The sequence below is a fragment of the Mixophyes fleayi genome, chromosome 5, assembly GCF_038048845.1.
Source record: "Mixophyes fleayi isolate aMixFle1 chromosome 5, aMixFle1.hap1, whole genome shotgun sequence".
In the NCBI taxonomy this organism is placed as follows: Eukaryota; Metazoa; Chordata; class Amphibia; order Anura; family Limnodynastidae; genus Mixophyes; species Mixophyes fleayi.
Window position 1 is genome coordinate 229,671,805 of NC_134406.1, and position 24,938 is coordinate 229,696,742.

Here is a 24,938-nt window from a genome sequence, read left to right on the forward strand (position 1 = left end):
GCCATTAGTAAAAGAGTTCACATTGTTCCAACTATGTATTTTCTGAAAAAAAAAAACTGCCAAAACCAGCAGGTTTTATGTTCCAAAAATGTGTTTTGTTAGAAAAAAGGAAACAGCGGATATCTAAGTTTCCCGCGGACTTCGTTTTCTTTCTTTCTTCCTATTTTTTTTTGTCTGAAGTGTCAGCATAGCGACTTACTAAAATCTGTTTTCTATCAAACCTCGTCTTTGTGCAATTGTGTTGTTTTTTTTTTTTCAGGTTTTGTCCTTATCTACAAGGGTAAACACTATTCTTCTGGATCCAACTACAGTGTGCTAAAGGGAGGATAAACAGTGGGGAGCCCAGGCAGTGCCACTGTCCTTAGCCTGTTCCTGATTTCATGGCCTGAGGCAGTGGTTTGCATTTTTAGGACAACAGCCGGCTATCTGCAAGCAGGAGACCACTCGTCAAGCTTCATTACTGCACACAAAATGACACAAGTGAGCCTGTGGTCACAACTGTGCTTATGGTGTGTCAAAAAGCCATTACATCTTATTGTGGAAAAGGATAATAAAGAGGGAGCTTTACTTGCTAAAATGCTAAACAAGAATGTCAATAGTGTCTATATACTAATTGCTTCATAACATAACACATAGTAATACAGAAATCTATAAAATAGCATTTTACAAATATTGGGCATTCATTATTTCAAAGGCTTCTGTGTTTTGTCTTTTGAACTGAAACTTATTTTCATAAATGTTTTCACATTATTCAGCATTCTAAAACAGTGAAAATGCACTTTTGTTTCTTTTATAAATGTCAGCATATTGTTCAAAAAATAAAACATATGATGTCTTATACAATTAATACATTTTGCTTCTTTTTATTTTGAAATTTGCATAGAAAATGTAATGCATATTTAAAATATACAAACATTAACATATGATTAAAATAAGTAAGTCTTATTGTTTTCTCAGTAAATATTCACACAAATGTATGTGTAAATCTCACTCTATTTTTAGAAATCTTTACAATCTGAAAGATGACAAAACTGCTATTAATTTATTGTCTATGTGCACAGCACAATGTCTGAAAATACTGCTTCTGGAAAATATGCTACATTTAAATGTAAAAATGTAACAGACTTATCAAACGCAGCCATCTGGTTTTAATAAAACATGCAATAAACACACAATCTTACATTAGTCATTTGTTTTATTTGCTTAATGTGACTGTATAAAAGTCTTTTGAATGAGAAGCGACTCTTAGGAAGGAAAGTGATTTTTAACACTTAAAAAAATCTTGTATTAGAAATGGCGCTGCAGATCTTCATTCATGTGTAACTATTACGAAAATAGTTGGTAGTCTGTACACTGGAATCCACTGAAAAGCAGAGTCCAACCTGATTTATAATTGCAAAGCAGTAGGTTTACATTAGAGGATAAGAGTTTGTATGTTCTCCCCGTGTTTGCGTGGGTTTCCTCCGGGTACTCCGGTTTCCTCCCATAGTCCAAAAACATACTGGTAGGTTAATTGGCTGCTAACAAATTGACCCTAGTCTGTGTGTCTGTCCGGCTATGTGTGTCTGTCCGTCTATGTGTGTCTGCCCGTCTATGTGTGTCTGCCCGTCTATGTGTGTCTGCCCATCTATGTGTGTCTGCCCATCTATGTCTGCCCGTCTGTGTCTGCCCGTCTGTGTCTGCCCGTCCCTGTCTGTGTGCCTGTCTTTGTGCCTGTCTTTGTGTGTGTGTGTGTGTGTGTGTGTTAGGGAATTTAGACTGTAAGCCCCAATGGGACAGGGACTGATGTGAGTGAGTTCTCTGTACAGCGCTGCGGAATTAGTGGCGCTATATAAATAAATGATAATAATAATAATAATAATAATAATAATAATAATAATAATAATAATAATAATAAGAGAGGTCTTACTAGCCATTTAGAGTGCATTCTATTTTAAGCCACTACCTTTTTATTACTTGCACCCACCTTCCATGACAATCACACACTTTTCTGTCAAGGTCTACTAGTCTCTAGTAACATCACTGGACCCTTCCCTACAAACACCTGTTATTTAACTTCAGCAATGGATCATTTTTAGCCATAAAAACTAATGAGCTAAAATATATAAACCTAAACACAGAATAACGTGTCCTGCAGAAATATATCTAATTCACAATCCGTAAAACTATAAACAATAGAGCAAAATTGTAAATATGATGAATCAGTGATAGACAGTCACATGGTGTGGCCCTCTAACCTACAAAAGGGGCGCACACTAACCTTAATCTTAGTAATAAGATATTAAATAAACAATATATTTTATCAAAGAAATACATGTAATAATATATCAGCAGACATTATAAACATGTGTTACAAACTATAATATACAAATCTGCTGATAAAGCAGGAAGGGGTTGGGGGTTATAGGTGAAGGCTCGGAGGGCCGTCTATTGCCCATCACTGCAGTAAATCGTCCAGATTTCAAAAGATGATTAAGTTAAGTCTTCACTTTGTAATAAGATAAACAGTAGTATAACATTCAATAAACTGTAGAAGTGTAAAGTCTTCCACAGCCGTGGTCTGTACATGGAGAATACATATAATACAGATATAGTATGGGGTGGCTTCTTTTACTCCAATCACACATCACTAAATGCTCTTGTGCTGGCATGTGTCACTTCTGCCACACAATTGATCACTTATCAACTATTGTATGCCCAAAAGTGACCACATTGCACACTGCCCAACTGTCCCTGGTGGTACAATCCCGAATAGTATGCACTGATGGGGGGCGAAGATTGCAAGGAAATGGGTGGAGTTTCATGAAAAAGTGGGCATTTGGGAAGGCTCTGGGCAGGGTTTGGGAGGGTTGGTGGTGGGCTTTTTTTGTCCCAATTCTGCATGTTTCTATGTTAGGAGTTACGGCATGGCAATTATAAATGCTGAACGTATGGTCACAAATTGGAAACAAAGTAGAAATAGTAAAATATGCATTTGGAAGTTTTGTACATTTTATCCTTGATTAGCTTTGAATAGTACAGTATGTAGCGCAGTATGTTGTACTGTGTGATGTTACCGGATGCACAGTTTGTAGCCACTGAGGAAGTCATTATCACTGTGTTGCAGCTCTTATGGAAGTGAAATTATTTGCTTTAGTGCAGCATTGTATTTATTACCCAAAGATATTAATAATTGAGGGAGGGGTCAGTGGTGGTACTTTTTTTCTAAAAAAGCACAGGAAAGGTGCACATTGGAAAACACAAGAAAATGAGGTGCCAAACCTCGAAGATGTTTTTCTGTCATTTAGCATTTTTAGCGACAAACTTTTAAGCTTTCTCAAAATGTGTCCAGATCTACAAGTTGTAGCAGCACCTACAGTAAGTGCTGCCCCGTGGATTGTATGTAAGAGGATGACAAATCTAATGTCAGGAAGGAGTGTGGATTTTACTGACCTTTACTTCTTTCTTACTGAATTAAAATTTAATTTATTTTATTTACAGTCAGTTCGTTTATTTTCACCATGCAGCTGTTAGGAACCCCTCCAGTCGATACAACACAACCCGGAATCTACTCTGCCAGTCAGGTGTTCACTGGAGCCCCTAGTGGTGGGGACAGACTGGGCTGCAGACTGACAGAGGGTCGTGAAGTGTGTACCGGCTGGGGAGGTAGGGTCAAGGGCTGGAAGCAGATATCAATTCCAATAGACAGGCCGAGGTCAAGGGTCACGAGCAGACAGGAAGGTCGGGTCACGAGATACACAGGCAAGGTCCAAATCCAGGCAAAGGGTCATACACGGGTAATCAGCAGAAGATTCAACAAGCAGGAACAAGGCACAGAGCAGGTCAGCAGACTGGCAACAGAAGCTATAACCAGCAGTGAAGCTACAGACCTCACTGCCTTAAAAATACAGGTGGGCCAATCAGAGCCTAGCTCTGCAACTACTTCCTGGAGCTGGCTGATTAATAAATTAGAGCCTAATAGTCACCAGGCTATTAGGTACTTCTGCGCACGCGCCCGGCTGTCCCCTGCTGCCGGGACGCGGCGCTAGACTGCAGGGTGTCCGACCGTTGCCTCGGCAACGGTCGGGAGTTGGGACGAAAAAACGTCCCGGTCGTCATGGTGACGGCCGAGACGCCAGGGAGCATAGGAAGCGAGCCGCGGCAGCTGTGAGTACCGCCGCGGCTCGTGACAGCAGCCTTGCTGCAGCTGGAAATCTTTACTATTAAAAAATATTTGTTTTGAGCAGAAAACACCATTATTCTTTATTCATTTTATTGGAAATTCTGTTACTAAATTGTTCAAAAGTTCAATACATGTTTGCAGCCATAAACAAAAATAATATTCAAAGGCAGGACCTGATCAACCAATAGGCTGATCAAGCTGCAGCCTGGGGCGCTGGAGCCTGGGGGGCGCAGCGTCGCCGAGATTTTTTTTTTCCCCTGCCATTTTATTTTTATTGAGGCAGCGACAGGCCTGCATCATCGGGACCGCCCCTTGTCTAAAGGGGGCGGCCCGACTGTCACTACTACATGACAGGCAGTCTGGCAGCGATCGCTGCTAGCTGCCTATCAGTGAGGCCACGGGAGCTTCTTACTCTGGTCACGTGAGATCAGCACTTCCACACCTCACGTGACCACAGTCAGAAGCGCCCACGGCCACACTGACAGCCAGATAGCAGCAATCGCTGCCAGCCTGCCTGTCATGTATAGCGCTGGAGAGAAGACTGCTGCCCAGGAACAACAGGTAAGTCCTAATGTCTGGGGGCGGAGGGTCTGGTAACAATGCTAAAGGGACAGGTGAAGATGCTAATGGGGCAGATAACCATGCTAAGGGGTCAGGTGACAATGCTAAAAGGGGTCAGGTGAAGAGGCTGAATGGGTCTGATAAAATGGTTGAGGGGACTATTTAAAAAAATAGAGCAGCTTTGGGGGGGCATAATCTTTGTATTGTGTGGCGGTTATGAGGATGGTCTCTGTGGTTCTAGGGTCATTAGAATGCTAAATATTAGTCAGGTAGGGCTGATAGAAGTTTATATTTGATTATTGCTCTTTGACAACAATTTTCATATATTTTATTGCCTACATATGCCTGTGCTATGGGGCAGTTTTATCTGGCAATAATGGACTGTTGTGTTTTGGAGCCTAATCATTCAGGATTTGTTAACATTTAGCATTATAATACAATTGCTGCATATTTTCAAAACAGGACCCCAACTTTCCAGAAGCCAGCTAGAAGACAATAAAGCTGAAAGAGCAGGGAACAGAGAAGAGCAAGAACAGGTAAGAGAGAATGCACAATCTGTCTAAATTTGAATGCTGGCAAATTCTCCTGAATATACATATTCAGAAGTATTCCTATACACTTATATTGGGGGGGGGGGGGGCTGCGGCGGTAATAGCCTAGGGCGGCTGGAACCCTTAATCTGGCCCTGTTCAAGGGGTTGAGATTCCATACAGGTGTGAAACAAATAGCTGATCAAATATGCAAAGTTCTTGATCAACATCTTAGATTTGATTGCACAAATCACTAATATCCGATTACCTTGCGACCCAATAGTTATTCTACTAAACCAACCTTTGAACTATCTAAACAAACCATACGATAGGATGATTATGCATAGATTTAATACAGCAAAATACCTAATAGTTATAGCATAGTTGCCGACTTTGTGACTCTGTCCTCCGGGAGGACAGGTCACGTGACAGCAGGGCCGGACTGGCCATCGGGCACTTCTGGCAAATGCCAGAAGGGCCGATGGCTAATTGGGCCGATCCGATGGGGGCACCATGCCCGCCCGAGCAGCGCAGCTCACTGTGCGCTGCTCGGCGGAGGGAGTTCAATGTGATGTGCGGTCATGTGATATTAATCACATGGGACAGCACCTGTCACATGGTGCGCGTCCCATGTGATCACTGGCAACAGCCGCACATCACATTGAGCTCCCTCCGCCGAGCAACAAGGTGAGTGTATATTACTGAGGGGGGCTGTGTATATTACTGAGGGGGGCTGTGTATATTACTGAGGGGGGGCTGTGTATATTACTGAGGGGGGGCTGTGTATATTACTGAGGGGGGCTGTGTATATTACTGAGGGGGGCTGTGTATATTACTGAGGGGGGCTGTGTATTACTGAGGGGGGCTGTGTATTACTGAGGGGGGGCTGTGTATATTACTGAGGGGGGCTGTGTATATTACTGAGGGGGGCTGTGTATATTACTGAGGGGGGGCTGTGTATATTACTGAGGGGAGCTGTGTATATTACTGAGGGGAGCTGTGTATATTACTGAGGGGGGCTGTGTATTACTGAGGGGGGCTGTGTATTACTGAGGGGGGGCTGTGTATATTACTGAGGGGGGCTGTGTATTACTGAGGGGGGCTGTGTATATTACTGAGGGGGGCTGTGTATATTACTGAGGGGGGGCTGTGTATATTACTGAGGGGGGCTGTGTATTACTGAGGGGGGCTGTGTGTATTACTGAGGGGGGCTGTGTGTATTACTGAGAGGGGCTGTGTGTATTACTGAGGGGGGCTGTGTATTACTGAGGGGGGCTGTGTATTACTGAGGGGGGCTGTGTATATTACTGAGGGGGGCTGTGTATATTACTGAGGGGGGGCTGTGTATATTACTGAGGGGGGGCTGTGTATTACTGAGGGGGGCTGTGTGTATTACTGAGGGGGGGCTGTGTATATTACTGAGGGGGGCTGTGTGTATTACTGAGGGGGGGCTGTGTATATTACTGAGGGGGGGCTGTGTATATTACTGAGGGGGGGCTGTGTGTATTACTGAGGGGGGCTGTGTGTATTACTGAGGGGGGCTGTGTGTATTACTGAGGGGGGCTGTGTATTACTGAGGGGGGGCTGTGTGTATTACTGAGGGGGGGCTGTGTATATTACTGAGGGGGGCTGTGTGTATTACTGAGGGGGGGCTGTGTATATTACTGAGGGGGGGCTGTGTATATTACTGAGGGGGGGCTGTGTATTACTGAGGGGGGGCTGTGTATTACTGAGGGGGGCTGTGTGTATTACTGAGGGGGGCTGTGTGTATTACTGAGGGGGGCTGTGTGTATTACTGAGGGGGGGCTGTGTATTACTGAGGGGGGGCTGTTTATATTACTGAGGGGGCCTGTGTATATTACTGAGGGGGGGCTGTGTATATTACTGAGGGGGGGGCTGTGTATTACTGAGGGGGGCTGTGTGTATTACTGAGGGGGGGCTGTGTATTACTGAGGGGGGCTGTGTATATTACTGATGGGGGGCTGTGTATATTACTGAGGGGGGACTGTGTATTACTGAGGGGGGCTGTGTGTATTACTGAGGGGGGCTGTGTGTATTACTGAGGGGAGCTGTGTATATTACTGAGGGGGGCTGTGTATATTACTGAGGGGGGCTGTGTATATTACTGAGGGGGGCTGTGTATTACTGAGGGGGGCTGTGTATTACTGAGGGGGGCTGTGTGTATTACTGAGGGGGGCTGTGTATTACTGAGGGGGGCTGTGTATATTACTGAGGTGGGGCTGTGTATATTACTGAGGGGGGACTGTGTATTACTGAGGGGGGCTGTGTATTACTGAGGGGGGCTGTGTATATTACTGAGGGGGGCTGTGTATTACTGAGGGGGTCTGTGTGTATTACTGAGGGGGGCTGTGTATATTACTGAGGTGGGGCTGTGTATATTACTGAGGGGTGACTGTGTATTACTGAGGGGGGCTGTGTATTACTGAGGGGGGCTGTGTATATTACTGAGGGGGGCTGTGTATATTAGTGAGGGGGGGCTGTGTGTATTACTGAGGGGGGGCTGTGTATATTACTGATGGGGGGCTGTGTATATTACTGAGGGGGGACTGTGTATTACTGAGGGGGGCTGTGTGTATTACTGAGGGGGGCTGTGTATATTACTGAGGGGGGCTGTGTATTACTGAGGTGGGGCTGTGTATATTACTGAGGGGGGGCTGTGTATATTACTGAGGGGGGGTTGTGTGTCTCACTGACTCGGGCTGTGTGTATTACTGAGGGGGGCTGTGTGTCTCACTGACTGGGGCTGTGTGTATCTCACTGACTGGGGCCTTTGTTTCACTGAGGGGGGCTGTGATAAATGTAGTGTTTTATTATAATGTATGTATGAATGCCCCATGTTGGCCACACCCACAAAACAATGAAGTCACGCCCTTTTCGATGCTGCCGCTGCGCGGCGGCACAAAGCTTCTTTCATGCTTGAACTGAGGTGGGCCTCTGTATTTTAAATGCCAGGGCTGATTTTTAGTCCCAGTCCGGCCCTGCGTGACAGGGGGTAGCAGTGGGCATCTTTGCATCACCATAGCTATGCCCCCACTATAAAATGCCTAAATTCACCGTATTGAATAGCAGGGGCGGGGCTTAATGACACAATTAAGCCATGCCCCCTATATTAAATGTCATGAATTTGGGTATTTTTTAGCATCCAGGAGGGCTCCCTGAAATTCGGGAGCTTCCTGAAAATTCTGGGAGAGTAGGCAAGTATGAGCTAGAGATTAGAAAAAAAAATTACAGCCTCATCTAATCAACATCAAATATGGTATGTCACCTCTGCGTAATACATTTTGGGATTATTAAATCATACCATCAAGACATGCCACAAGACCTGGCAACATGTTTATAAGCTATACATAGTCAGATATTTCCTTCCTGTCCATCTAGTACCCTTCTTAGTATCTGATATTCCCTCCCGTTATCTAAAAATACCAAAATGAATGTTGTACTTCAAAGTTTAACTTTATTATGCAGTTGTAAATACACTGTTTTAGCTATTTAATGTTCTTTTCACAGTTTCATTTTGTTTATTTTCTTTGCCAATTAATATTGTGTATGTTCATTTTTTTCAGCTACTATAATATAATAACCTTTATAGCAGATAGAATTGAGTTGTGCAATGTACCAGAGAAAATATCTCTCTTTTTATCAATCGTTACAATACAGACCAAATTGCCAAACACACACACACACACACATATATTATATATATATATATATATATATATATATATATATATATATATATATTATATATATACATACTGTATGCCAAATACAAATGGAGGTCACATGACACTGACAGTACTCATTAGCATAAGTTATATGATCTGAAACATGTAAAACAGAAGAGCATTTACATAGAAATAGTCCATTATATAAATATTTACCAATATATTCAATGTAATTTAAACTGGAATAAAGAGGCTTTCAAAGTGTCTTATATCATGTTACTTATATGCGTGTTTCTTGTTTTTATTTTGATAAATTCATTTAAAAGTACTAATTTCCATTCATATGATGATATAAAGTAATAGGGGTGAATTAAATGTATTCAAGTGTGTTCTGTCCTCACTATAACTTCCCTTTGGCCTGAATATATTCAGACAGACAACATAACCAGTCCTACCTTAATGTTGTTTATTCAAGTAGTTAAGAACGTGATAATTCAAATGGTTTAACTGTAATACAGAAATAATGAAATATATTTACAACATGAAAAGATGCAATGTAATGCAAACATGAAAACCAAAGCAAAAGTACCTAACTAGGGACCAATCTTACCATCGATACTGTGCTAAGAGGAGAAATATACTGCACCTCCTACTTCTTAGCATGTAATATCTAAAATGACAACCTCCTGTATTTCCCATGATGCACTGAAAACTAAACTACAGAGGCCCTGAGTTTTCAATTTTAAGCTAATACCAGACTGCCCACTAGGTGGAGTTTACACAGAATACATGCATATGTAAATATGAAAATGCTGAAGGCTGCTCCAGGGCCCTGCTCTCCTCTGCCTTCTGGAGCCCTGCTCCTGTTTACACTCAGAAGAGTTAAATACAATGTCCGCAGTCAGCAGGGAGCTTAACGAGCTTTCTGCTGTGTCACACAGAAAGGAATTTAAAGACACAGAATGCCATGCTCAAGGCTAGCATCCTAGGCCTTTAAAAACTTACATTTTGCTCAGAGTGGATCCGAGCTCCGAGCAGAACTAAAAGATGGACATCTGGAAACAGTGTCATGCTGGGAGACGGACTCACCGGGGGATGTCATGGTAGGGGCCCACCAGAGGGGGTGTGGCCAGCCAGCTGAGTGTGTGACTAGACGGGGCATGGTCTGCCCACGAAGGACATGGCTAGTGCCATATTGTAGCATATAAGAATGCATTGTATGCAAAAAGTGCACAGTCTGGATCCCAGCCCCTAGATCGGTACAAAGCGGAACAGTTACCCAAAATCAGGACTGTTCCACCAGAATCAGAACAGTTGGCAGCAATCCTGCTCTCTCCTACCTGTTCTTTCAGCTTTCACTTCCTGGTGTCTTAAGCTCAGTAGTTGTCTTAAACTCAGTAGTTGCTTGTCTCGATCCTGGAATGCTGGGCTCCTGTTTGAGAAAAAAGGATTGGTACAAGAAATATAAAAAGATGAGCCTTTAGTAACGTCTAGCCCTCCTTTCCCAACCAGCCCAGCTGTTAAATGATTAGCAATACATGAACACACACTAATACATTTCTCATATACACGGACACACTCTAATGTGGATTATTATAGCATTGTCAGGAAAATCTCTGGGACTAGATAAAGAAATTCTATGGAAGATAAAAAAAACAATGGAACTGTAAGAATGGGAGCTATGGCAAGCAGACTTCATAAAAAGCACTAGTTAAAATCCTAAAGTTAAAATATGCTCATACGTTAATCATTTGATTTTTTCATTAGACCAATTCCAACAGAAACTAATAGAGTCCCCGTTGTTAAGACCTAATAAAACTATAAGTAATAGTATTTTGGAGAGATGGAAAATTGAACATAATGAAAGGAGTGATCCTAACATGGTTATGTGATGGACTTTGTAGCGACATTTCTACACCATTATGCATACTTCTAGCCAGACCCACAAATAAACACATATGCACAAAAGAATCATATAAAAAAAAAAGAAAAATCACAAAAAGTGATCAGCAGTCTTTTGTTTTAATGTATAACACACTGACACACATTAATACATTTCTCATACAAACTGACACACATTCTCTCTCTCATACACACACAGTCACTCAGCCAATCAGTGCACAGCAGAGACAGCAAGGCATTCCTGCGTGAGCAGGAAACTCCTCTGCATTACCGAGCAGCACAAGCTGCCCCTACACTTCTTCCTCTGTGTGCGCCATGGTGATCATATTCCGGCCCTGCCCACTAGCGAAAAGGGGTGGAGCCATCGGGCAGTGGGCCTGTCCGATGCTGTGTGGGAAGGTAAGTGAGGGGCGATGGGGATGTCAAAATGTGTGTGTGCTATGGTTCCCACAAGTTTTTAGGTACGGTCCTGCTCATAGCAGGTAAGTATAACAAGCCTCTTTAATAAGAACCAGATAGGAGAATTGAGGTAACATATCGAGCCTGATTCATCTTCGGATGTAAGTCCGTTGCATGCTGTATATTACGTGAAATAGCTCAGCGCATGCTCAGAAGTGGACTATACATGCAATTCAAGTTCAAACACAAATGAGACTTTTAACTGTCTACTATTTGAAAGACAGAACAGGGGAGGAAATAGGCATAAAACCAGCCACCCTGCAGCTTCCAGTCCCAGAATGAATATCACCTCCCCCCCCCGGAGTGGCTCCTTATATCTAGGGTCTAATTTCCACAGTGTTTTCCCCTCCCTGGGCAAACACCTGGGTCTATCCTTCTTATCCATTGGTGGGTGATGTATCAGGGAGTTGGAGGGGTAGTGGAGATGAGCTGTATTTCCACAGAAGGTCCCCTGCTGTGCTCTAAACAAAATGTCTGAAATAGTCATGTTGAGAATAATGGATACTAATTGGCCATTCCCCTCACCTGTATTCTGCAACCTAATCTCTACCCATAACTCTCCTGGCCTCACTTTAAGGACAATGAATAACAACCTCACTGCCATATCATCAATATATAATACACAATATACATATTTACAATGAGCTACATTGTCCCCTTATCTACATGTAATTAGACACTGCATTTGTACTCTGTTGGGCTGGGGAACAAAAGCAAGGACTTTAAAAAGTACATGCTATAATCCACATTTTGTGAGAAATGAGGAACAGGCTTGTTACGGTGTTATCAAACTCGTTTCGTCACACTTGCCTCCTGGAATTTCTGAGAGGGTCCCGAATTTCGGCATCCCTGGAAGAGTAGGCAACCCCCCAGACACTTTTGGAAACAAGACTTAATGATCGCACCATTAAAACCCACCCCCCACTATTCAATGCCGTGATTTTTGGCTTTGTTTCTCCCAGAGGAGAGGTTTTAAAAGTTGGCAAGTATGCTTTATGTTGCAGATACAGTTCAAAGCAGTTCACATTACAGTCAAGGTTAACACACTACACCTCCAAGATGCCTCATTGCTCTCCTTCACTCAACTGCCACTCTCCACTTTCTCTCTCCACTCACCTCTACTGCTTCCCTTGTGATCGGCTGATCCAACTATTTAGTTGCTAAGCAACAGTTCCTTGTGTCTCTCCCCTCTTGTAGCTCCTCACCGCAGGGCAACTCTTCCCCTATCATCATCATAATATACATTAGCCAGACATGGATACCAGAGAGGGTGTTACATTATTATTATTATTATAATTATTATTATATTTTAGTGTGGTGCTAGTTCCTGACACCAGGAGGTTGATAACCAAGGGCAATACACTAGTTCCTGGTTCTGGGCAGTTGGTGACTACAGGCACTTTGCTAGTTGCTGGTTCTGGACAGTTGGTGGTTACAGGCACAGCGTTAACTCCTGCTCTTGGCAATTGGTGATTACTGGCATTGTTCCAATTCCTGGCTCTGTGCAGTTGGTAATTACACGCACTGTACTAGCATCTACCTTTGGACAGTTGGTTCCTTGCAGTTGATGATCACAGGTACAATGCTAGCTCTAACTCTAGCCTGTTACCAATTTGATATCTGCAGGTACAACGCTAGATCCAAGTTGTTAATGATCAAAGGTATAGTGCTAGTTTTTGGCCCCAGGCAGATGCCATCTGCAAGTACAGCACCAGATCCTGGCTCTGGGCAGTTGGTAACTGCAAGTGAAGCACTACGTCCTAGCTCTGGGCAGCTGTGAAAAGACATAAAGACACAGTGCTAGTTTCTGGTTCCAAGCAGTTGGTAATTGCAGGTACAGCATTAGTTTCTGGTTCTGGGTAGTTGGTAGTCTCAGGTACAGCACTAGTTCATGGCTTAATGAACACAGGCACTGGCTCTTGGTTCTGGGCAGTTGGTAATTACAGGCACAGAACTAGTTCCCAATTGCAGGTAATACCTATACAGTAAGGCTTATAGCATTAACACTGCATTATGGTTAGGTATTGTATGGTTAGGGGACACTACCAGAATAAAGCATAGAGTAAGTAGCAGGGACAGATATAGTTTGCATTGTTTGGAGTGTGGTTGCCAATTATTGTAACTTTGTAACTGTAACACCCTATCACTGTGTACAGGCTGAGATATGCATGAGAATGGTAATGCACCCCCTCTCCTGGGCTCTTCTGTCCTAGCTAGGTTGTAGGAGTGGGCGTAAGTGAGCAGAAAGCTCCTCTCACATGCGGTTGGTGGTGCAGTGTAACAGTTCTCACAAAGTTGGGCACCAGACCGTCTATTTATCACAAAATAAACTCTCTATTTACACTCCTACATCACTCCTGCAGATTATTAAATGTTTGCAATAATAAATCAAATACATCCCTTGAATTATACCCTTTCTCCTGAACAAACCCTACCAGACAGTTACAATTCAGAAATTCAGTTGCAAAGCTAACAGTTGTCGTATTACATATCATGCTCCACACATAACACTAGTGTAGCTTATCTCCAACACATACATGCAGCTCTGACACCTTTTCTGTGTAGCTCTCAGTTGCAGTTCACCTCTCTTCTGTAGCAGTAATATCACTCACTTGGGAACAGACCATGTACATTCTCTAAATCACAGGAGCTAACCTCCAACTGGTGACAGGCCTAGTGCCTGAATTACTTCCACAGCCAGGGCCGGATTAACCATAGGGCTAACTGGGCTACAGCCCAGGGGCCTATGGCATCCAGGGGGCCCTTGAAAGTGCTCAGCAGCAGTATTGATCGGTCGGGGGCGCTCCCGGCGCGATCAGTGCTGCTGAGCACTTTCACTGCAGTCCTCCTCCGGCGCGCTGTAGTCTCTTTACTGAGGAGATCTCGTGAGTCTCACTCTCACGAGATCTCCTCAGTAAAGAGAGTACAGCGTGCCGGAGAAGGAGGTAAGTGCCGGGAATGGGGGGGGGGGGGGGCTCAGCTCGTGCAGCTCCGATCACGGGGGGGCCCTCACGGGGTCTCACTAGCAGTTTTAATACAATCCAATAAAATCAGAATTTAATTTTCTGTTTTCGACAGTGGTACATAAGCCCTTTCCTTAAAGCCTTTATGACCGGGAGTGATTTATATCTTTGTAACCAGGGCAGTAATTTAGTGAATTGGTTAAACAGAGAACTATTTTTGTGTGCCATAGTGAATTTTGCTTTGTTGTGTTGTTTTATTTTGTGCAGGACAGATAGTGACGTTAATATACTTTTATTTCAAAAAGCTTCATTCAAGCAAAAATATTTAAAAACACACTTTCCTAAGATCCTTCCTACAGTTAATATGATCCAGTTAGTGCAAATTTTAAATTTATCCAAACACCTGAGCCATTGTTAGATCCAGACATTTCCTGATTTCCCTACACTCAGGGAAATCCTTATTGACATCACAATATATTGCAAGATTGTCATGATCGGCGTTGGTGCTCAGACTTCCCTACTGAGTTGCATGTACCACTCCCTTTTAATGTTATGTCAACATAAAAAACAATGGTTCCTGGCCACTACTTTGGAACCAAAGGCTATCACTAACAGTCAGATCCCCGGTATGGGGCTACATGTTGCCGCACATGGCCGCCTTAACCTGCAGATGTTAATCAACATTGATTGGAATTAAATCCTGGCTGCTGTAGACATTAATTTATGAACAGTGGTTGGGAAGGAGTTAAATATAACTAAGGGATATTCTAGATCCAGGGTTTTTAGCAATATTCTCTTCATTCAAATTCTTGGGACTCAGCCAACTAAATCAGAATGCTGATTTCCCTGTGTTCTGAATGTGCAAAAGCTAAAATTACATATATCATTTGATTATTTAGACTCTTTGGACTTAATTGTTCCATGCAAATAAGGATTTGTTTATGTATTTGGCCAAATCTTTTGCAGAAATATGGATTCACTGTATACTGAATAGAATTTGTCTTTTTCATGTTTTATGCAAAGCCTATATTCTTTAACACAAGGAGACAGCAGGCATTAAGAAATAATAATTGAACAATAAAGTGTATCACTGTAACTAAATCTCACCAAATTTGTTGTGAAATGAGAGTTCTTAGCAGTAACTAGAGTAAACCCTACCCTTACCAGGAATGCATGAACATATTATACAGCCTTTTTATATCCGCAAACTGGAGACAATCCATATTTGCAACAGGAGGTGTGGTTAGCACCTGGCCAAGGTAGATTGTCTCGCATGTTGGTACATGTCCTATGTGACCCAAGGTGCGGCAACTTATAGTAGGGACATTTTGAGTGGAAGCCTGGACCACATTTTGAGTGGTCCAGATCTTTCCCATTAAAACGCCATTGTGCAAATATGACACTGTCAATTACTAAAGCTGCATGGAAGTGGCTGACTATGTATATACTCATCCTCATCATCATCATCATCTTTTTTTATTTATATAGTGCAACTAATTTCGCAACGCTGTACAGAGAATATTTGTCACTCACATTAGTCCCTGCTCCATTGGAGCTTACAGACTAAATTCCCTAAAACACACACAGACAGTCAGAAACACAGAATAGGGTCGATCTTGATAGCAGTCAATTAACCTAGTTATATGTGTTGGAGTGTGGGAGGAAACCGGAGCACCCAGAGGAGACCCACGCAAACACGGGGAGAACATACAAACTCCACACAGCTCCACAATGAACATGGCAACTTGAAGTTTAGTATAAATTTTAATACACTTGAGATGAAATGCTTTCTTTATTGCATACTTGCCTACTCCCGGAAACTTCCAGGAGAGGGGCGTGACTGGAGGGCAGGAGGGGGCGGTGCGCGGCCAATCGCGTCTTTTGGCCCCGCCCCCGGCAAAAACCCGTAATTTACGTTGCAGGGGGTGGGGCCAAAATGAGGCGATTGGCCGCGCCCCGCCCCCTCCCGCCCTCCAAAATGACGCGATTCTCTGTGAATTCCGGGATGCGGGAGAAATGCCAGCTCTCGCGGGAGCCCGGGAGACTGACCCAAATTTCGGGAGTCTCCCGGACTTTCCGGGAGAGTTGGCAAGTATGCTTTATTGTGGGAATAGACCTTAATAGCTAGACCTTTATGAGCTAAAGCTAGCAAACAGGGTCCTCTTAACTCTCTGTCTGTCTCTATTACCCAGTATTATTTTACTACTGTGCTTATTCCCAATTTTAAAACGCTACTGAATTTGCTGGCACTATATAAATAAATGATGATGACGATTTTTGTAAGCGTGATGAGAACACCAACATTTGGCTTGTGCTTAATCAGATACACAATTGTATGTGAAGAAAACAGAAAAGAGGATTAATATTAAGAATGTTTAAGTTTTAAAACTTGTGTAATTACCAAGAGGAATGGAATGTGTATTGACAACTGTTTTCTCAGCAAAATGTTGTTGTGTACTGTTCATGAACCATATGTTAATGTTTTTTTCCCTTTTTATTATTTTAAGCTATAAATACCAGTGTAATTCCCTAGAAGGGTGAGGGTATCCTATAACTGGCATGGTGAATCTTTTAGAGGGTGAATACTATTTGAGGTGCCTACTTGGTCATTCTCACGTTATAGAAGCCTCCAGATCCTGGTTACTTCTACAATTCTGTGTTGTTAGAAGAAGTGGGATTTAGATGTCTATAGAAGGAGGGAGTTTTAATGCATTTTAGGTGTAGGAGGATAATGTAGGAAATAAAATATTGTAATATGGTAATAATTTAAGGCATTATATACCCTTACAATTTATTATACTTCCTAGACTAACTTGTTAATTATTTGCACCCTTTCCACGCTTATCCTTGTGCTTTTCATACCAATGCCAATTATAGTCCTTTATAGCACGTAATAATACAAGCAACCTTGCAGGTAAATGTACTCAGAGTTCCCATATCAATACTGGACTATAATGTGCACATCTATATATAAGCCAAAATATATCCATGGTAAGATACAATAACTTGTAGTAACACCCTTGCTAAACACAAATACAATAATTTGACCACTTAACAAAACACATTTGAGGGGATGTACAACTCCAAACACACTTACTTAAGGATATTAACAGTAAATCCTTCAGTGCAAACTTACAGAAGAATTAAAACCCAGCCCAGCACACAAAGCCCTGCCCCTGCAGGTGACTCTAAGCCCACCTCCGCACTGAATGTCTTGATAATCTCTAGATGCTCAGTTTTTAAACAAAGCCACAGTCTTGTGAGGCTGAGTGTCAGCGAAGTGTGTGCTGAGCCCCTATTGGAGGAACTCAGCACACACAATTACTGAGTGCTGGGACATTGTACCTGATGTACCACTCCAGTTTCACTGTAGTTTGGAAGGAGGATGAAGGAGGAGAATAGAGGAGAAAGGAGGAGGATATTGAAGGAGGAGGAAGGGGAGGATGGTGAAGCAAGAGGTATATAAAGGAGGAGAATGAAGAGGAAGCAGAAGAAAGGAAGGAGCGACTGGCGAAGAAGAAGGAGAAAGATAACTGGGACTGAATGAGTGACTTCTATAGTGTGGACAGTGGGGCCTACAGACTAATTAATTGTAGTGTGCAGAAGAGGTAGTAGATCACATGTGATTGAAGCAGAATGAAAATTTTGGTACCTTGAGCAGGTGAGAAATGTGTGAATATGTAATCCGCTGTTAGGTGTGTATTCTGAGCAGAGCTGTAATTTAACATTTTAGCACCTGGGAAGAGAAACAAAAATATAGTATAATAGTATAAGAAGATGGTATTCGACACAAATGAAACAGACAGAAAATGAAGGTCCAGATTGGAAGCCAGTTTAATAAGATATAGGTGGGCAAAGCCCATACTTTCTTAATATAACAATACAAGAATATGACATTGGATGCAAATTAATCAGACTGTCAGAACAGTGGCAGGTAGGATGATAGTATAAAAAAAGATAGCAAAGTGCTAGAATGACCTTGCAGCAGTAGCAAGGCACGGCAGGTGAGGGAAGGGCCCATAAGTACCACACTACCTGCAATGGTGGTCATTTTCGACAGTCCTCACCACTATCATCTGAGAACAGGCGCAATGAAGGCAAGATATAGCTTTACTGTACATGTGAAGGCCCCAGCACAGAGGATGTACTGTTTCGCTGGGGCACTGAGTTGTGACCTGTTAGAATTGTGACCCTGCATAACAGAATGGCATTATACTTTATGCTGGCCAGTAAAGTGGGAGTGTCCTTATTGAAAAATAATGTTATGTCTATATTCCTTATAACTCAGAAAAGGTATTTGATCATGCTGAACGCATAAGAATCAAAAGTGGAAAAATTGTGTCAAGATGAATAATTGTTTGTTTATGAGCCCTAAGTATACAAATATATTATGGAATCTTGATATATGTTTGTATTTGTTGTATCATGTATTTGTTGCTTCATCAAATGCTGCATAGTAAAATGACTAAAAATGTTGCATCATTTAATTTTTTGCAAAGAAAGCAAGTTGTAACTATGTACTTTAATTTAAATAGTAGGGAAAAAGAAAGTGATATTTTTTAGGATGGCTACATGAGTATTAAGAGGCACAAGAGATGAGAATGTGGAAGTAGGCCTTTTAAGTGATTTATAATAAGGACATTTCCTGTTGGACTCCAGAATCTACTGCTGTATGGAGGCCCAGATCTTTCTAATTAAAATTTAGCTGTGCATGTATGATATTGACAGTTACTGAAATGAAATTAAAGTGGATGTCTATATATATATTACAATGAAATTTGTGTGTTCTTGCTATGTAATGGAAAATAAATTGAGGTATAGTATAAATTACAACAATCTTGAGAAGAGGAAATTTATTATGTAAGCAGAACTTAATAGCCAGACCTACTTGAGTTAACTTAATTTTTGTAAATGTAATGATAATATTGGCACTTGTTTATGTAAGAAATTCTGTTATTATGCATAATTAGATAATTATGATCTAATGTGTAGAAGACAGAGAATAGGTCATAATATTCTATCTGGTCAACTGATCCTCAATAAAATCTTACACTTAGCGGGGAATTAAATTCCCCCCCAAGTAGCGCAGCGGTAAACCTATTACCTTTATTACAGTAAATTTAACCTGGCTTTCTGCACTTAAATACCGTTATTACGGTAGATTCAGTGCTGGCTTTTTGCTCGCAGCTCCCTGAGCTAGGAGCAAAAAGCCAGCGTTGAATCTACCGTAATAACGGTATTTAAGTGCACGATTACCGTAATAACAGTAATAGTGCGCAGGCCGCGTTACTTTTTACAGTAATGCGGCCAATTGAATTCTCTCCTTACTGTGCATGTGCCATAGGCTGAATTTTCTTCTCTTTTTATTGTATATAAATAATACAATAAATAATCTAAGATATAATACCAGTGTAATCCCACAAAAAAAGTTGATTGATTTGTAAATTGTAACTTGCAACTAATGTAAGCTCAGAGTTTTTGGTAATTATTAAAAATATATACTCAGAGTGCAAAGTGAGTGGAATATTTAAGTGGGTATAAAAGGCATATAAAAGTATGATGATTTTGGGTCAATGACTTTAGCAATGCCCAGAGACCATGTTAATTTAATCACCGCTCTCTAAAGTGTCCTGTTTTTACTGTTGGTATGTTGCAAGGTATTCATATTACCACAGTAAGGATTAACTCCATCTTAACTGTATTTTTTTAGCTAACATCCTCATTCCCGCCAAGTGCTGGAACTGTACCGCAACTTACAAGAACTCTGTAGGATATCAATGGCTTCTTGTTCCCCACTGAAAATTGATAATAATTAAATGTTAAACCATGCAGTGTTAATTTCTATCAATTAAGCTAATTGGACAGAGCCATTGTCCTGTGCAGTCAGAGACAGGGCAATTTCCTAGGCTGGGTGGTCAACGAGGGAATAAGAAGCATTGGTCCTCTTGTTTCCAGTGAGTTCTCCCAAACTGCAGATGTCACTTGTATGCAGTTCTACTAGTTTATACTACAAGATGGGGAGTATTCGCTAAAACAATGTTTTAGATTATTGCCCATTAAGGTTTATTTACATTTTATTTGTCTACAACACCCAGGGCATGTTTCTGTTTCCTGTCATGTGATGTGTCTAAAGGAAACAAATCTTGGTTCAGTAAGTCACGCAAAACAAATGTAATGTGCGTTTTTTTAAAAACACATGTGAGATGGGTATGCGCACCTCCATATTCACCATGAAGCGGATGTGAAGGAGGCATAGGTCTGATCTTCTTTACTAGACAGGACACTGTAGGATATATCCAATACATATGGGGAATAAAAACTCACAATACATCCAGCCGCACAGAAGAAAAAAAAAGTTTTGTTTTCTTTTTTTTCCCATGAAAACATTTAATAGGATGTAAGTAACGTCTACTGTAAAAATAAAACATATACCTTAGAGATGTAGAGAACATGAATCGGACGCTGCTGCATGCGCTCAAGCATGGCACGCCCTTGCTGTACATTGAGTAACGTTATGCGCCTCTTCCCCAACGCAATACACGATCCCCTCTCGCAATCATAAACTGTCATAAGTGTCCTTTGTGCTCGAAGATGAATTGTAAGTTGCTATGTTCTGTGGCTTATGGTCCAGTTCTGGGCATATGCAGAGTAACGATGCAAATTAAACGCAAAAAATGGCAGTTGCGCCCATTAATGAATCAGACCCAATGTATCTAGATATGTAAGTGTGGCACACAGGGCCTATAACCATGTCTAATACAGTCTGATATTTTAGTTGTGTGAGAATCACTAATTTGTCATGGACAAATTAAATGCACAATTATAACTTTCCTGACTGATGAGCAAATAGTTTAACAGAATAATTAAAAAAAAATCAGAGAATACTGACACCTTAGTTAAAACCGCCTCACATGTGGAGAAAGGCACAAATCAACCAAATGTGCAAGAGACGACCAACATGCACATAAATCATTTATAACGATAATCTAAAGCCAGCTCCAAATCTCATTAAAGTATATGAATCCTTAATCTGTTTTGGCAAAAAAGAGCCAATACACATTTTTTCTTTTTATCATAAATTACAGTTCTGTGGCACTGTGCAAATATTACCAAGCTGTAAGACAGCTGTGCTCCATTAAAATGTGTAATGGTCGCTGATTTCTTACAGCACATGGTCATCAGGCCGAATCTACAGCCAGTAATTAGGAAGATGAAATGTTTAATTGTGCCTTAATTTTGATAAAATTTATCTGTCACACATCCTGTAGTCAGGCATTATGCTCACAAATCAATGTCATCTGTACTAAGCAGGGACTAAAGCACGAGACTTTTGTTCCTTGCAGACTCATCTGAATGTCAAACTGTTCTTGGTGTAAACAAACAGTGTAAAATGAGGAGAGGTGTTCTGAGGCGCGCAGCTTCACCCTATGAAAATCTATGCACTGAAATTCGCACATTCCCTTTCCTCTTCCTTATGTGTCATTGTTTTTATGAAATGGGTTCAATGTAGTTGATTTTAAAATGGAAAGAAAAATATACATAATTCAAAGTGAAATTGTACTCAAGCTTTATTAAACATCAGAGGATACTAGTTATAGGTAGAGATGTTCACTGAACCCCGCGTTCTGGATTTGTTTTGGATCCCGATTTTTCTCTAAAATCCCGATTTTTTTTTTTTTTGCTAAAATCACATATTTTTGCTTTTTCCCCCCTACATTATTATTAACCTCGATAACACTAATTTCAAGTCATTTGCAGTCAATTTTGACCACCTCACAGGTCAAAATATTATTTTCATACACATTCAAACAACGACTGCAGATTTAGAAGATCAAGCCTGCCAGACCTATTATTTGTATCTCTTGAGATCTGGGTCAGCTGGAAAGAAAGAAAAGACGTAGCTCTTAACCTAGGATCATGCACAGTTGACAAAATGTAGTGATCTGATTTCAAGATGTTGATAACTCTCGGATCCTGGCAAAGTGAATAAAGTACTTGATCTACAAGTCCTACATAGTTAGCGGAATTGCTTAGTTTCATCTCCTCCTTCAATTTCTCTAGCTGCTTTTCCAAAAATCTAATTAGGGGAATCACTTGACTCAAGCTAACAGTGTCTGAACTCACTTCACAGATGACTACTTAGAGTGGTTTCAGCACCTTGCACAACACAGAAAGTATTCTCCAATGTGCTGGACTAAAGTACATTCCCCCTCAAATTTGAATCTTCATGCAGCAGCTGCAATCTCCTACATGCCGTTGCAGAATACTGAAAATGACCCACATTATTTCTGGACACAGATAGCATCTCCTGTATGTCACTCTCATTTTTTAAAAAGCTTGGTACCCTCTCCAGGCAGTGGGCCAACTCATCTCAGATCTAAACCTTGCTGTTTGGAAAGCCAGAGGGATTTCTTCAGTATCAGATTTGTTTGCCCAAGGCCTTTTTCTTTCCTTTTCTCAGCTCCAGGATCGCTTTAGCTTGCCATCCTCAGAAACATATAGATACTTGCAAATCAGACACTGGGTCAGAACTGTCTCTAGGACCCCCTACTCTCTCATTTCGCTTCCATCATCTGTTATAGATAGACTGACGAAGAGTAGTAGTAGAGGTGGAATAACGTTTTGGTATCACTACATGTACTCTCTGATCCCCCCAACTAAAACTCCTGCACAAACCCAGTGGGAAACGGATGTGAATTTAAGGCTCACTGAGCAACAATGGGAAAGAATTTATGTAACTTCCTACCGTATGTCCAAATGCATTAACCATACAGAGATGCAGGTCAAACTTCTCAATCAGCTGTACCTTACGCCGGAGCGGTTACATAGGTTCTGGCCAAGTCAATCAAAATTTTGCTGGCGTCAATGTACCCAAATAGCCAATATTTTCCATGTTTTCTGGTCTTGCCCAGTGATTCAGCCGCTGTGGGGCGAGGTATTTGCTTTGATCTCAACTGTCTTAAAGACTCCTGTTGCCCTAGACCCAGCCCTGGCTCTTCTCCATGTCTACCCGACTTCCATTCCGAAGCACGATCGCTACCTCTTGGGCCATCTATTGATAGCTGCTAGAGCCGCAATAGCACAAAACTGGATGTCTCAGGCCCCCCCCCCCCCCCACCACTACCCGAATCGTCTCTAAGATACAATATAGCTTTGAGATGGAAACAACAGATACACCCTATTCCTCATCTGCATCAGCTCCCATCATGAGATGGTTTAGGTGGCATGAATACATCACAGATGGCCCTGGGGCTCCTCAAGATACCCCCGACTTCCCAGCAGCTCACTCTTCAGCGGCCCTCATAGAATCCCCCCAGCCTGTCGATCAGCTCCAACCCCCTGATACCCCTTCCATGGTAGAAACATCTTCGGTTGGTCAAAATGAAGGTTGATATGTCATGCTGTATCATTTATTTATTTTTCTTTTATCAGTAAATGTTAAATGTACATTGTTTATATAGTGTGCCTTATTTTAATCGGGTGATTCCTTTCCCCCTGCGCGGGGACCCCCTATGTGTTTTCCTTTGTTTGTATTTTTCTCTCCCCCTCTATTTTTTTTTGTACCCCATATATCTTTGAAAATGTTCAATAAAAATATTGATGCAAAAAAAAAAGCTAGGTACCACCAACTTGATTGTGTGAGCAAAACAGGGAATGCAATGGAATTCTCCCCGCTGTAATGCTGTCAGATATTGGTGGCATTATCACAAATGACATATCCTGAGGAGAGTCCAAGCAGGATAAACCATGTTGCAATGACATCCCTATTTTTTTAAACAGGTTGTCAATGGTATGCCTCTTAATGTAGCCAGTAATACACAAATGTAGGATACCACTTTGTATTTGCAACAGGATGAGGGTGATATTTGTGTAGCTGACAACGACGATAATGAGGATGTTGATGAGGATGATGATGATGATGAGGATGATGTTGTTTGTGTAAGTCCAGCACCAGTGGAAGCAGTTCTTGTCAGTGATAAGAAGAAGGCCATTGTCATGCCTGGGCATAAGACCAAAAAATACACCTCTTACGTGTGCAATTATTTTTACCTAATCCTGACAACAGTTATCTAATCATTTGTAACCTTTGTAAAGCTAAAAATGGCTAGATAACTGTTGTCAGGATTGGTTAAAACACCTTCCTCATCAATGCCCTTACAAGTGATCGGAGTTAGTCCTGCATCCAAGTTGCTAAAGCTAGATGACTTCTCCCCTATCCAGGATTCCGCTGAAGAATTCTTGACTGTTAGTCCCGTTGCTGCTGCTGCTGGATCTTCATCCCAGAGATAGACCAAGAAGAAGACTACTAGTAGTTTACAACAATTGACTTTTAAACAATCATTTGCAAGAGGAAGCAAGTATGAAAGCTGTCACCCAATTGCAAAGCAGATCACAGACACCATGGCAATTATGCTAGTATTAGATCTGCGTCCAATATCCACAATTAATGCAGCTGATTTTAGACAGCTATTCGAGGTATTGTGTCCCCGTTACCAAATTCCATCACAACACCATTTTACTAGAAAAACAATTCCTCATCTCTACCAGAAGGTTCCATAAAATGTAACTATTGGGCTACAAAATTCCATTCTACCTACTGTACACTTAACCACAGATATGTGGACAAGCAGAACTGGGCAAACTAAAGATTATATGACTGAGGCAGCCCACTGGG

General features: G+C 41.6%; 1 long non-coding RNA gene across 1 annotated transcript; it reads right to left on the bottom strand.

The window, feature by feature from the left end:
- Positions 1-9,393: 9,393 nt before the first annotated feature.
- LOC142157843 (uncharacterized) lies at positions 9,394-12,501 on the bottom strand. The gene is made up of 3 exons (XR_012692656.1): positions 12,417-12,501; positions 10,280-10,371; positions 9,394-9,446 (listed from the first exon to the last, which is right to left on the bottom strand). It is a non-coding gene; the product is annotated as an uncharacterized LOC142157843 (long non-coding RNA).
- Between the last annotated feature and the right edge of the window lie 12,437 nt (positions 12,502-24,938).